This window comes from Equus przewalskii, chromosome 9 (genome assembly GCF_037783145.1).
Source record: "Equus przewalskii isolate Varuska chromosome 9, EquPr2, whole genome shotgun sequence".
Classification (NCBI taxonomy): Eukaryota; Metazoa; Chordata; class Mammalia; order Perissodactyla; family Equidae; genus Equus; species Equus przewalskii.
The window spans coordinates 56,606,501-56,611,571 of NC_091839.1; the positions used below are offsets into that span (position 1 = coordinate 56,606,501).

Genomic DNA, 5,071 nt, shown 5'->3' on the forward strand with positions numbered 1-5,071 from the left:
AGAAGATGAATGAACAGATGAAGCACACCCACTCTTTTGAGACCTAGGCCCTGAGTGGCATACACCCCTTTCGCTCACATTCCATTGGGAAGAACGTAGTCTTGTGGCCACTTTGACTGCAAGGAGGCTGAGAAATGAAGGATAACGTGCCCATGAAGAGGGGGAGAATGGGTTTTAGTGAGTAACTAACAATTTCCACCATGCCTTTCTCATTTTACAGATGAGGACATTGAAACTCAGAGACTAAGACGGGCTAAACTTCAGCTCCCAATACAGAAGTAAATTGTAAGTAATCTCACTTGCAAAATATTATATAATTTCAAATAGTTATACCAAAAAAAAAGAGAACATGGTTAATATATTAGTCAGGATTTCCCAGAGACACAGAACCAATAGGCTGTATATATAGAAAGAGAGATTTATTTAATTTTTTTCTTTTTTTTTTTTTGCTGAGTAAGATTCACCCTGAGCTCATATCTTTTGCCAATCTTCCTTTTTATATGTGAGCCACCACTACAGCATGGCCACTGATGAGCGGTGCAGGTCTGCACCTAGGAACTGAACCCAGGCTGCTGAAGCAGAGCGTGCTGAACTTAACCACTAGGCCACCATGGCTGGCTCCTTTTTTTTTTTTTTTTTGAGGAAGATTAGCCCTGAGCTAACATCTGCTGCCAATCCTCCTCTTTTTGCTGAGGAAGACTGGCTCTGAGCTAACATCCATGCCCATTTTCCTCTATTTTATGTGGGACGCCTGCCACAGAATGGCTTGACAAGCAGTGCATAGGTCTGCACATGGGATCCAAACCAGTGAACCCCAGGCTGCCAAAGCAGCATGTGTGCATTTAACTGCTGTGCCATCAGGCCAGCCCTCCCTTTTTTTTTAAATTACCTTTTTTTTTGGCCAAAGAAGACTTGCCCTGAGCTAACATCTGTTGCAAACCTTCCTCTTTTTTTTTTTTTTTTTTTTGCTGGGGAAGATTTGCCCTGAGCTACCATCTGTTGCCAATTTCCCTCTTTTTGTATGTGAGCCACCTGTTGCAAATCTTCCTCTTTTTTTTTTTTTTTTTTTTTTTGCTGAGGAAGATTTGCCCTGAGCTACCATCTGTTGCCAATTTCCCTCTTTTTGTATGTGAGCCACTGCCACAGCATGACCACTGCTGAGTGGTGTAGGTCTGCCCCCAGGAACCTAAGCCAGGCCACTGAAGCAGAGCGTGCCGACCTTAACCACCAGCCCACCAGGGTTGACCTGAGAGAGATTTATTTTAAGGAATTGACTCACATGATTACTGAGGCTGGCAGGTCCAAAATCTGCAGGGTAGGCTGGCAGGCTGGAGACCTAGGGAATAGGTGATGTTGCAGTCTAACTCCAAGGGCTGTCAGTCGGTAAAATTCCTTCTTGCTCAGGAGAGGTCAGTCTTTGTTCTCTTAAAGCCTTCAACTGATTGGATGAGGCCCATGATGGAGGGCAATCTACTCTACTCAAAGTCCACTGATTTAAACGTTAATCTCATCCAAAAAACACCTTCACAGAAACATCCAAAATAATGTTTGACCAAATATCTGGGCACCATGACCCAGGCATGTCGATATATAAAATTAACCATCCCATTTAACTCCACAATCCCTCAAAATCTCTCTTACCCCACTAACTACATGAAATGTACCTGGTATCTAGTTGCAACTCTGCCAGGAACTTGAACATCTCTGATTAGCGGCTTAGCCCTCAGCATCAACAGGTGGAAGGGTATCACTGTTCCCTTCACATCGAGAGCACAGTAGGAAGTAACAATACATGTGGCTGTGGGAAGCTTTGACCATTTTTGAGCCCCACTATTGCACTAATTCCCCACAGACTGCTCAGTCTTTTCTTCAGGAGGCATACAGACATAACATTAAAAGAAGAAAAAGGAAAGAGATGGGAGTAGGAAAGAGAAAGAAGGTGGGAGAAGGGTTACTGGGCACTCATTTGCCACAACTCTGTCATCTTTCCAAATGCTCCCTGTAAGAGCACTGGATCTCATCCTGCATTAGTCTCATCAAAACTTTACTGTCTTGTACCATATTAGATGCTGTATCCAGCTAAGGTATGAACATCAGCTAAAGCAGACTTCCGGTTACAGTGCTTGAAAACATTAGCAACCAGGTGTTTCACCAGCAGAACAAACAAGAGTGATTTGAAAATCAGTGTCAATAATTTCTAGCCATTTCCTGAAAAATTACTTCCCATCTGCACATCACACAGTGTTCTGGAAAGTGGTGAATTGTGGTGTGCTCTGTTCCGCCAGCAAAATGCTGAAACCTACATTCCCCTCGTATCCTGGGGCTGCTCAACTTGGCGGGAATATCTGCAGGTCCTTGGGTCGGGGCCCTCCTGCTAACCCGGCTTGGCTCACTGCCCACCCATCTCCACTCATCCTTGGCTCTCCTTCCATCATCGTCACCTTGCTTGTAATCCTCAAAGTAGTTTCAAAAGTGCATAAATCTCTAAGCTTTTTTCAAAGAATCTTACCACTTACGATAAAACGTATGGTGTTCATGTCCCCCTCTTATAATTACAGAATCTTAGAATTGGAATAGAGAAAGTGTCTTAGAGGTTTTACCCTTTCTGCAGAAGAAATTGTTGTAACACATGTGACACGTGTGTTTGAACGAGCCCAGAGGTGGGGAACTCACTGCTTCCCAAGGCAATGCCCATCCCTCTCTGTACCATGCTGACTAATAAAAGTGTCTTCTTTGTGTCTACTCTGATGGACTGGCTAGGAGCCATACGGTAAGACAGTTTATCCTTCTAGTTGATCATCTTTCCAACAGGGAGTAGAAAATCTTTTCAAGATTTACTAGATTCTTACAGATTTTATTATTAGCATACCCAAAATACTATAATATCTATGAGTCTAAAAATGATAACAAAGGTGTGTGCGTGTGTGTGTAAGGCCAAGTTATTTGGGTGATTCTTACTGATTTTATTTTTTGGATATTAATAATGTTGTCAACGGTTTTAAAAATCAGAAAGAATAAAAAGACATTCAGTGAAAAGTCTCCTTTTTACATCACTCATCCATCCATCCAATTCTTTCCACCTCCCTTTCAAACAGGGAGCCACTGTTACTAGTTTTGTTTGTATCCTTCCAGAGACTGTTTATACGAACAGATACAAACATGCATTCTGCCCTCCTTTTATACAGTTGGAAGCACACCATGCGCGCTCTTCTGCAGCTTTCTTTTTTCTAGTAATAAGTGTCAAAGATCTGTTCATATCAAAACATGAAGAGTTTTTTCCTGTTGTACAGCTGCACAGTATTCCATGGTATGGACATCCCGTAACAGATTTAGCCAATCTCCTATTGGTGAATATACAGATCATTTCCCTTTTTTGCTGTTATAAGAAGTACAACCATAACTGACATTGTATAGACATCATTTTATATCTGCCCAGGCTAAGCTCTTTAAAATGAATAGCTGTGTTAAAAAAGATGTGTATTTCAAATTTTGACAGATAATTGCCAAACTGCCCTCCAAAGATGTTATACCAATTTATATTCCACCAACAATATAAAGAGTGTCTCGCCAATCCAAAGTTTTGTCAAACATCTGGAAATTTGCCTATCTGATATGTGAAAAATAGTGTGTAAGTATAATTTAAATTTGTGTATCTCCTACTATGAATAACGTAAAACATTTCTTTAAAAATATTTAACAACTCTTTGTATTCCTCGCCTTTCTATCCAGTGGTGGTTTATTTTTATTACGGGTTGCAGAAATCAATATGTTAAGGAAGTTGTCCCATTATCTGTGACATGAGCTGTACATATTTTTCCAGCTTATTATTTGTCTTATGAGTTAGCTTAGGGCAGTTTTGATGCAAAAATTTTAATGTAGTTGAATCTCTCATTTTAAAATAATTTTATTTAAATAGCTAGAAAGATTTTGCCTATTTTGAGGTGTTAAAATAATTTTGCCAAGTTTTTTCTAATATTGTTATTGTTTATTTTCTTACCATTTAGATCTTTGGTCTTTTTAAAGAAGTGTGAGGTATGGATACCTATTTTCTTCCAGATAGCTATCTTGTTGTCCCAAACGGTTATTGATGACTATATCTCTTCTGTCAGCTTTATTTAAACCAATGCAACATAGAAGGGGGCAGAGAGACTATGACTTATGGGCCAAATCTGGCCACAACCTGTTTTTGTAAACAGTGGCGATGGAGCTCAGCTGCACTCCTTCCTTTCTGTATCGTCTGTGACCGCTTTTGCGCTACAGTGACAGCTGAGTAGGCAGCTGAGTAGTTCCAACAGAGCCTGCCTGGCCTGCAAGGCCTAAAGTATTTAACTTTCTGGCCCTTTACAGAAAAAATTTGCCAACTTCTGATACAGAAGGACAAGGAGAAGAGGAAAAGGAAGAAGAGAAGGGGAGGAGGAGGAGAAAGACGAGGAAGAGGAAGAGAAAAGGACAAAGGAGAGAAGCGGGGAAGAGGAGGATGAGAAAAGGAGAAGGGAAGACATTCTGAAAATAAATTGAATTTTCTTGGCATAGACTGTGCCAAGGAAAAATATTAATTTGGAGAAAAAAACGAAACGGAGATTGTAGGTTTGTTTTCCTCTTTTATAGTCTTCCCCCTTGGTACAAGCCGAGGAGCTTTATTTTGGTTTTATATTATACTGCGGTCCACTTCACAAAGACCCACAAATCTCTCATCATTTTTTTCTACCAGCCGAAGCCAGAAGTGCCTCCAGAGGTTCCAAATCTCGTGCTTGTTCACGTATTTAATGAGGTGTGGACGGTCTCAGGGGACCCCTTGAAATGTGGAAAGCTAGGGTTCTTTTTTTAACACTCCCTTTGGGATAATACGTGCTACTGCTTTTCGATTCTCCTTCTTTCTTAGAGGACTGACAAGAAACCCTTCTAAACTGGCTTTTATTATTTTTTTTTAAAATGTGTTGTAACAGGACACCAAGGATTTTCTTGCCAGAAAGTATAGTGTTTCTTACTTCTAAATATTAAACAAAGGAATTTCCGCTCCCGTGTCTCAGTGGGTTACCCTGGGTTTTTAATGCTCCAGCTGTTTCCCCTT

At 40.7% G+C, this 5,071-nt stretch overlaps 1 long non-coding RNA gene across 1 annotated transcript; it reads left to right on the top strand.

The window, feature by feature from the left end:
• Positions 1 to 3,496: 3,496 nt before the first annotated feature.
• LOC139073369 (uncharacterized) lies at positions 3,497 to 4,434 on the top strand. The gene is made up of 2 exons (XR_011522021.1): positions 3,497 to 3,628; positions 4,348 to 4,434. It is a non-coding gene; the product is annotated as an uncharacterized lncRNA (long non-coding RNA).
• Positions 4,435 to 5,071: the final 637 nt, after the last annotated feature.